Source organism: Atractosteus spatula, chromosome 1 (genome assembly GCF_055471065.1).
Source record: "Atractosteus spatula isolate fAtrSpa1 chromosome 1, fAtrSpa1.hap1, whole genome shotgun sequence".
Lineage (NCBI taxonomy): Eukaryota > Metazoa > Chordata > Actinopteri > Semionotiformes > Lepisosteidae > Atractosteus > Atractosteus spatula.
Genome location: NC_142706.1, coordinates 10,660,365 through 10,670,990, shown reverse-complemented (window position 1 = coordinate 10,670,990; position 10,626 = coordinate 10,660,365).

Genomic DNA, 10,626 nt, shown 5'->3' with positions numbered 1-10,626 from the left:
AAGCAGGTATAAACTTTAATAAGTTTCCCTCTTCTGGGAATCTGGAACAATGAATTGCTTAAAAGGTATTCAAAATTAAAGCCTTGTTTTCAATATTATTATTACAATGTAGCTCTTCTTGCCAAGAATCACATATAGTATCTCAATCCAGTTCAGGTCTTGTGTGTTGCAATTCAGAGCTACAAAATAAAATGTGATAGAAAAAATACAACCCGTTTACGTTCACAGGCAGGAAATGGTTCTAGAGAACCAAAGCACTAGCAGGATATCTTGTTTAATAAAGTGTCTTGAAGAACCTGACAGGAACACTACAAAAACAGAAAAGCAGTGTCATGACAGTTCATTGCAGGCTTGTCCATATTTTCTTGCTCTCTCCATCCCAAGGTAGGCTTTGGAAGAGCTGACAACTGTGAGAAGCCGAAGTTTCCCCTTTATTAGACATTATGGACATTTTCAGTAAGAGTAGGATGGCTTTAAAATGACTAAACTATTCCATGCTCTCAAAATTCCATTCACATACTCACAGTGCAAAGCAAGTTAATGACATTAGATGTGGATACAATCCCTGAGATCTGTTACAGTGTGTGTTGCGTTATCAAGAAACCCTGCATTCAGTTTCATCAATTCAGCAAGACTTCTGTACCAACTATTGATTTCTTTCTTAAAGAGTGTTATTTACTGAAACTGGTTACCACGTGTACCATGAACGTGTGGTATCACGCTGTGCTGGAAGAGGAGGAATCCCTTTTCTTTCTCAAACCTATTGCCTCACCAGCAGTAGGCACACAAGTCACGTATTTCTTTCAGCATTCACCTCCTCCCCTAAGGACCTGACGAGCTACAAAGCAGTTGGGATGTTGCCTAAAGCTAACCAAGTGCGTTGGATAGTTCATGTTCAGTGCTTATGCCAACTATAATTTGTGCCACAAACTTTTTACTGTAGAATACAAAAATATTGACTTGTGTCAATCTTTTGATGAGCTTTATGAGACCGATTTACAGGGAAAATATAACGAAAATGGCTACAATTCGATGAGAACATACTGTAGTAACAGGAGGAGGTGTGGTTCGGTAACTTCCTGGAATGGCATGAAGTGTAGGCCTATTGTTTTATTTCCAATGCTGTCAGGGCTGCTAAATGAACTAAAAGCTGCAATGAAGTCGTGACTGAGAAACAAGAACCTTCTGGAAGAATTTATGGGTGCCAAACAATAAACTGCATTTTTAGCCTAATAATAAAACCGCTCTGTTTTCGCTACATTTACTGGGCACAATCTGACATTTATGCTAGTGTAACTCACGGCCCCCATGAGTTCCTCTTCTACAGTGAAGGCCTCCACCCTGATTACAGGAGCCTCACGGTTTGGGGGCTAATAAGTCGAGCATTAACAAAAGGAGGAATAACTGACCACACCACAGTCATTAAACACGTAACACAAAAGCCAAGGATTTTTTCTGCTTCCCTTTTGAATTGAAAGAACGACGTTAAGTTCGCTGCCCGTGGTTTTAATAACGATCAGTCCTAAAAGCTAACCACGGCATGGCATTCCCCACAAAACTCACTTTATGACATTTTAAAATGGAATAAAAGCTGAACTGAAAAGTACTGACTTCCTGTGGATTCAATCTGTGTGATTCCCCCACAATTCTCTGTTCTCCTGACTGAGCCCTGATCCAAGGCAAAGTCCCATCTCCTTGCCTAATATACTGTAGCTTTGGTGCTTTTTAGCATTGTGCTACACTATTCACCTGACTTCCAATCCATCAGAAATCGATGCATGAGTTCTAAGCAAAAGTACTGTAGGTCAACAGTATGTAATCTGGGTAAGCTCTCAAACCTCTGTAGACTTTTACAAACGTGAAGGTTAATGTGAATGCCGAGTTCTGCTTTATTATGCAACAAAACATAATTACCTGTACCAAATGCTTCAGAAATTCTCAAGATTCATTTAAAATATCTACAGATTTAGTGGGTTGTTTTACATAAAAAATGAAAGCAGAGCAGTGCTATCTCAGGCTTTATTAAAATCCACTATTAGGAGATGCTCCATGTCAAAGTTCAAGACAAGAAGATCTTAGTGGTCTGAAAATACAAGGGTATTCAATTTTAATACCCTCAGACCAGCACAATAAAACCATAACTGACTGAGCACTTTTTAATTAGATGACTCCAAAACTGTCTGTAGTTTAAAAAGATCCTAAGACACTGTAATTGAAATGCTAGTGAGTCTACACAAAACATAACAGTCTATTACTGATTAACTAATGGTTCAGTAGAGATGCAATTTTAAATCCAGAGAATCAAAATAAAAACAGCACTGGTAATGAATTTAATAAATATATGATAGTGCAGGGACTAGGGTGTACAGATTTGTCATGAAACCACTTTTTTAATAAGAAATGGATTTCCCCTTGCTCAGACAAATCACTTTGCACCAACATGATCATTATTCAAGACCAAGATGTGCTTGCCTTACAGTGGAAAACAACAGGACCCAGAAAAATAGGAATCAATACATTACATTAAAAATTAATAATGACAGAAATGTAAGGCTGTTCACAGTAAAAATGGCTTAAATTAATTAGCTCAGAACAAAGACATTACACAGCCATTTTTCTTCCTTGACATCAGGCGAGTCAGAGATGTTAAATATACTGTACACACAGCACTGTCTTCATTCTTCAACTTGCCAAATTAGACCTTATTGATGGTCAGCAGTAAAGTGGCTGTTCTCTTTTTGGACTAGGAGACTTGGCTAGTTCAAGGCCAAAGTATACTTCGGAAAATCCCGAGGATGCATGCATTTTTATAGGGCACAACAACAAAAGAACACCTCAGAAATGCATTTCCGATTTCCCACGACACCTTGACAGGGATCTGATATACAGATATAGTTTATATAAAGATATAGTATTTGTTTTTCATAGTGGACTAATAAACTGGTCACATTTTAGAACGGCAGCGCGATAAAGAGCTCTTTTGGTAGAAAGCTATTTGATACTTTTCTCAAGATAACAAAGTATTATTTTAAATAAAAATCCATGTCTAACATATTTAGCAACAGCAGTAATGAAACCCAATAAACTGCTCTAAGAACAATTAGTTTGCAAAATAAGAGCCTTATGTGTCTTTCTGGATGGTTTTGTGAAAACCCTGATTAACATTTCAGGAACACAAACCACACTCTGCATTAGCGTGCGTTCCCTTTTAACTACAATAACATCACAACAAACGTAAACGTGGTAGCTGGTGGGAATTGTAGCACTACCCTGTTTACTTTCTGTCGAAAAGTTGCAATTATAACTTTTAACATAGGAACAGAGTTCAGTGTGATTTGCTTTTGCTTTCATAGAAGCATGTGCACTTCATACGGTCTCATAATAGCGATGGTCTGGCTTCTTATCGGTTAATAAGAGGATGCTTCAGGAATACCTACAATATGTAGACAATTTATCAAGTTTCCTTGCTGTTTCCAGACTAAAGAATCAGATTTTAAAAACACGTACAGTACACACGCTAACGTAGGCACATGAAATAATGAAGAACACGTTTCCGGACTGTAATTTAATAATTAATGACAGCTCAGCAATGATGGCAGTCCCTTCTTTTCCAGGTGAGAAGAGAAACTAAGAATTATCCGGAGACACAAAGGCATCCTAAAACCTTTCTGTAGTTTTCGTTATCCCGTGTTGAACACAAGATACGAATGCAAGTAGTCGATAGCTAACCTAGTTTACTAGCGATAAGCTCCGTTATCTGAAGAAAAAGAAAAAGACAAAAGCACACGAACAAGTAACGTGGATCTAGTAACAACATCATCCAGACATTATCTGTACATTTTTCGTTAAAAATGCAGCACATTCCCTGTTCAACTCGCCTTTGCCGCAGCTGAGGAGCACGAAACAGAGAAATCAATAACGAACATGGGATGTGCACGAAATCTATTGTCACTTTTCATTTCGAAGTTTTTGACAGGGCGAAACAAAGACAACCCATGAGTGAATTAATCTTTTTATACATCAGATATGATCCCTGTTATAACGCAATGATGCGATGCGTCCGCGTAACATTCAGTATAACTGAATCCTAAGATATTTTCAAAACGTACTTTTTTTTTTATTTCCGCAGACAAGTGACAAGGTCTGCTTCAACGACAGTCCTCATCTGCCGCGAACACGCAGAGCAAACGGATCAACAGTGAGGCAGCGGCACACAAAGCCAGTCTTCTGTGCAGGGGGCACCTAATAGTCGACGACCAACTTTTTCCTCTTTTTTCAGCTCGGCGGCACAAAACGAGAAAGTGTGTGGCGGCGACGCTAAAAATGTAGCTAGCCTCGCGTTTCATGAAGTTGCTTCGGAGCAACTTAGGCCGTCTGCCAGACCCGCCGCTTTCTTCCTCAGCTCTCCCCGCCCTGCTCTGCGTCCCAGTAGGGCGCTCAGACTCTCCATCAACGGCTTCAAACTCGCCAAACTTTCCTCTGGAGCACCAGCGCCTGGATAATGCGGATTTAAACGATCTTCTTACCTTCTCAAGAGGCAGGCGCGTTGGGGTTTAATGAATGACGGTGTTATCTGGATTTGACAGAGTTCATACGTTCGGCGTTAACGAAAAGTAGTGGGTAGATCTTCCCGCTGGTTCAACACATTTATTTTTCCCCAAACAGGCGTCTGTGGTGCTCTGCATAGTCACAGGCAGGAACACTCTGGCCATGTGGCAAAGTTTACAAACTAAGGGCACCTGATGGAGAGCTGATCACGCAAACGGCGTACACCGCAATGCGAGAAAAGGGGAAAAGCTGCATGAAAGAGCTATTTAAATGACACTTTTCAGTATTACGTTGCAATTTGCTGTTTTGCGGTTCTGTTACTGTATATTTCAGGACTTGCAGAATTATGTTTGCTTTCAGGCTATAAAACGAAGAATACTGTACCCACCCCCACCCCCCAATAAGTGGAAATATTGATTTGTTCATTTAAAGGTTAATAATCACACTGGCAATATCCTCCTGTATGAGGAATCACCACTTACAGTATGTTTTAGGTCAAGTGAACCATTTTTTTTTAATTGAGGAGAATTAACGAGCTAAGTGTCTAAAAAAACTAAAAGTATTGAAAGATTTATCCTTCGATACATCTACATTCTCAGATTAAAGCAATAAAGGATACATTTTCTCACAGTACATTTGTTATTGTAAGACTTATATAACATGTAAAATGCAATGTGAACCTAATGATACTGATACAGAAATGATCAACATGGTATAGGTATAATTCTTTGAATGGGAATACTGTAGCTATAAGGCCTCTCATCAGATTTCAGAAATGTCACTTTAATTTGGAATTTCAGCAAGAGATATTTCAGTAAGTGAAATTCTCCCTATGGCTTCACTAAATAATTATTTCTGTTTCGTCTTGAGTGCATAATCTAGAGATACAGACATTTCAGGGCTGAATGAACTCACTTCTCTGCCTCTGCCAAGAAAAGCCCATTACAGATTCCCCTTGCGTGCTCAAAGGCAAATGATGCTGTTTATCTTATATGCCACAGAAAGGTGAGTCACTTTACAGGAAAATATGCATTTCTTAATATCACATCTTTCAATTTCTGTTCGAGCAAATCGCTATGCAGTGGGTGGCACCACCACAGGAAGCTCAATTGCACAATATGCCTGCAACATTTTGAGTATCACCTTAAAAAGAGCCCTTTCTAGCCCACTCAGAACAAAAAAAAAAGCTAAGTTTTAGAAATGTGGCAGATAGTATCTCCAGCACAGCACCGTAAAGAGAATGGCAACTCTGCCTTTCCACTCCAGATCTTTAACAACTACAGTAATATGCACAGGCGAGGAACGTGCAGGAAATTGGCGGTTTAAAAACAATTAATTGTTCATGATATCATTTTCTTGGTTCACTGTTCAAATATCTTCCTAGCAAGTAGCTTTGAGGTAGGCAAGATACCTAGGCTATACACGATTTTTCTAGCCAAAGGAAGAACACAGTGAGCGGTTGTCTAAGAATGAAAAAAAAATAGTAGCTCAAGACTCAGGGCAATGAGCAGTGAACCAACCATATTGCCCTTTTCCACCAGTCCTATTTGACACCTTTTGGGGTTTCCTGACCTTTTAAAGATACTGTAGCTGAATTAATTATGTGCTTGATTGAACCGATTTAACCCTCTGCCACATATAATGATTTAAAGAAACCTGTAAATCCTTCTGTATGCCTTCTGGCCCACCAAGATTAGGTGTTTGATAAAATTCTGAACATAAGAATGTAAGGCAGGTTGAAAACGCATGGAGGAAATTTGTCCCACCTCGCTCATTTGGGTGAAAATCCTCTAATGAGATCACAATAAACCTTTATCTATAGAATAAACCTTTGTCTATGATGGAAAAGTAAAAGTGTGGGGAAAGATATGAACTGCAGAGGCTCCAGGGAGTACAACCTCGTATGTGAAGTATGGTGCAAGTAATGTCATGGTTGACCTCCTGTGAAACTGGCTCAGTTGTATTTATTAGTTGTTTAACTCATGATGGCAGTGGCAGAGTGAATTCTGAAGTTTTCTGAAGTCTCCTTTTCCGAAGGGGAAAAAAGGTGGACCATCTTAGACTGATCAGATAAAATCAGTCTCCATTCTGGAATCCAGATGAATATGCTGATGGGGGGAAAAAGTCAAATCGGGAACATGCCAGGAAAAGCAAGATCTCAATTTGGCTTGGCAGGACACCTCAAATGATTACTCGAAGAGTGTTTGGTGTGCCCAGTGAATCATAGACTTGATGCACTTCTTGCCTCAGATAGATATCCAACCCAATACTGATTTTTACCTCTGAAATTTACTTAGAAATAATGTGTCTCAAAGCCTGGATTGCCTGACTCCAGGACTTCAGAGGAGAGATAATGTAAGTCAAACTATTGGCAAAACTGGACATTTCCCCTGTAGTGTAAGGGCAACAAAGAGTTAGACAGCAAGAAGAGAAGGGTTTGTGTCAAACCCCTGAACTCTAAATAGTTCAAACCTGTATTTGAGTCCTCAGTTAATCTGAGTTTAGCCTCCCCACTGTAAATAGAGTAGGTCATTAAAGTTAGGTTCTCTGCAGACTGGTGTGTTTTAGATTTAATTACAAATTGCTATGACTTTGCTGTACCCATACGTTTGTAGGGCAGTGTGTATGTTTAGATTTAGGGCTTGAAGAAAGTGTAAGCTTTTTCATCTGGTAACAGTTCTCCATTGAGTCTGAAACCTCTTTTTCAAGTCAGACCTGGGGACTGTAGATAAGGCAAAAAACAGGTTTGAAGCCCAATTAGGGGTTTACTGTTGCAAGAGATAGGGGGACCTGAAGACAGGCCAGATTTGTCTTTTTGGCCCTGATAAACGAGTTAACATTTGTGAAAAGCTCCTTGGGGTCTTTCTTATCCACAGTGTTTACAGGAAGGTGACTTGATGTCCCCACCAAAAAGATAGTACTTTCCACAATACCTGTCACCATTCTTGGAAGGCAAGAGTACCACCTACTGGTCCATTACTTCTAAAAGCAACCTGATTTTCCTCTGCTGTCTCCCATCTCTAGACTGACCAGGCGTTCAAAGCTCCTGTGTACCTACTTAACAAATTCCCCTCCTCTTCAAAGGATCACAGATGTACTGTACAAATTCTTGCTGCATGTATGAATTTAGTAATATTGTTACAGAAGAGGCAGAGTCATTTAGTGAGGTATCATACAGCCACTGGCATTATGCAAAAAACAATTACTGAGTTCTTGTGTTATGTTGAGTAAGGGAGGCACAGGAGATGCAATCGCAGATCCCATTGCTGCTATTAGTAAAATTCATATACTGAGCTATGAGTGAAAGAAGTAATTTCATTATGTATCCAGATTACACTTCTCTCTTTTGTAATCTGCCTGAAGCCACTGGACATCCTGGCATTAAGGAATCGCTGAAAAAGATGCTGTTCATGTAATCTCTATTTAGGATAGAAGAACAACAGCAACAAAAAATCTATGAGCCATGAGATGCAGTCTCAAAATGCAGAAATTCAAATATGACTAAGAGGAAAAATAAGGTAAACATTTAGTGATTTTCCATGTAAGATAATTTTTAAAAAGGCTACACCTTTGTAGTGTCTTTATTTAAGTAGGCTGTGGGTGAAGAGGATAGTAATTAATAATCTGGACATTTTAATTGCATATCATGGGTCTTTATACACAGAACTAGTTTTCCCAGGTTTTCTTGAGTCTTAGGTCTGAGAGTGGTCTGAGAACTCAAAACAATCTGGTTTCATCAGAGGATTCCTCACTCTTAGCTTTGGTGGTAGGGGTGAATAAAGTAGTTAATTAATTTCTTCATTACTCGTTTACCTGTGTGCAGCAACAGTGCTGAAAAAAGGGCAATACTCAGAGTCCTGCCCAATATAGCTGATGCAGCAAAAGAGTTTCACACAGCTGCCTCTCAATCATAAGGGTTACTCAGGTTTGACAGAGAAAGGTCATAGTCTTAAAACGTTCACTTATAATCTTTCATCAGTTTTACTCACTGTTTATCTTTTAAAAGAGGAAACACAAACTCCTACTGTTGCAAAATGAAAATGACACATTTCTTTAGCAGTTCTGTAATTTTAGGATTTCTGTCATTTTTTTTACTTTTTAATAGGGCTTTCTCATTAGGAAAAGTCTGTAGTGTAGTGAAAGGTTTATGTATTCAGCCCAAAGTGCTTATTATTTAAACTCAGGCATTTGCATTAAATCATAATAGGATATCTGCTTGCTTGTAATTAGTGTAGTGATAATTACACTACCTTACTACAGGAATCCTTACGCATACTGCTGTATCAAGGGATGTGGATGCCTGCTACAAGCTACTGTAGATTTGGTCAAAACCAATACCTTGGCTTTTTGGAGAAAAAAAAAACTGCTTGATGAGATTCTAGCAACTGTATGATTAAATGGGCCTCCTAACTTGTACAGTCTTTCTTATGTTACTGTATAAATTGATCCTAGTTTTTCTGCTGAAGGTGAGAAATAAAGTTCCCAAATTGTGTGGGTGATACCTGCATGCCGTAGCAGAAGAGCATCCCTTTGTTTCTAAACCTTTTACTTGTTAAATACCATCAGCCCTTTCTTCCACTTTCTCTTCCTGTTTGTCTGCTGCCTGTCTACAGATTCCATGTGACAGATTCTGTGCTGCTCCTTTGTCACGCTCTCTTACAAACCTCTACATCTTGGCTCCTGCCCATGCCTGAATAAAAGCCTCACTCAGTGGAGGATGAACTGCTGGCATTTTTATGTGTTATCTTTCAGTCCAATTTCATATGGTCGCCTGTTCCATCCATCCACATTCTAACTGTTTGATCCAATTCAGGGTCCTGGGGGAGCCTTAGCCTATCCCAGCAAGCAACAGACGCAAGTTGGGGTACACCCTGGACGCGACACCAGTCCATCGCTTGGCACACACGGACATGCACACACTCACACCGGGGGCCAGTTTTTCCCAGAAGCCAGTTACCACACCAGTATGTTTTCGGACTGTGGGAGGAAACCAGCGCATCTGGAGGAACCCGCATGAACACGGGGAGCACATACAAACTCCATGCAGATAACCCCACAGGTGTGGGACTGAACCAGTGCTGTGAGGCAGCAATGCTAACTACTCTGCCAGAGTTCCTCCCTGGATGCCTGTTATAACAGGTGAATACAGTATGTGGAGGGGGATTGGTGTGTTAATGTAATAGATATGTTTTTTCTCTGTTAATGTCTAGTGTTTTGTGGACCTCGTTTTCGCTGAGGCTCTAATTGTGCAGCGTTATGAGACAATGTTTTGGTAATCGGAATAAGAACAATCGTTATCAACCATGCAAAGCTAAAAAAGAAAGTGAAGGCAACTCCAAACACTCCCCAGCAGTGCAGTGAGGCAAAGAGCCTCATCAGCTTTGTATCCCACAAACATCTTGAGACTTATTTTGGCAGTTATTCTGGCGCCATTTTTGTCTGTGGCATCAAATCGCCTTATTCTGAAGTCTTTTATTTAATCTTGATGAGCTCGTGATATGGGAATAGGGTTAGATGGATTCAGTCAAGCGCATACTGTAATGACATGAAAACAGCCATTATGAGCGCGGGTGGAACAGAAGCCAAAATATCCTACAGTTTCTCCGACTGGATTTGTGTACCCCTGAGCCAGGACAAGGTCCGCCCTCATCTAGAACCAGTTACTTCATAGGTGGGCAATCATTAGTGACTTCATCCATTTTAATGATACATTAGGTCAGGCTGGGCCGTTCTGTTGAGCTGGTATGTCTGCAGGTTTTCATTCTAGCTAATCCAGCTCATTACTGGCTTAACTGTACCAATTTAAACAGCTTCTCCCTGCTCTTTAGGTGCTGGTGTTTTAAAGACACCTAGAAAACCTGAAGGCACACTAAAGTTCCAGGATCAGGACTGCACCACCCTGCTTCAGAGCCACTTGTCTTGAAGGATGTTATATATGATAAAAAAGACTTTAGCAGACCTTCCAATCAGGCATATTGCTGCTGTTTACTTCCACTGACTCCTTCATTGTTTAACTGATAATGATAACAGTACAACCAATAAAAGTGTATTTCCTGGTAGTGCTAAAGTATTATAGTG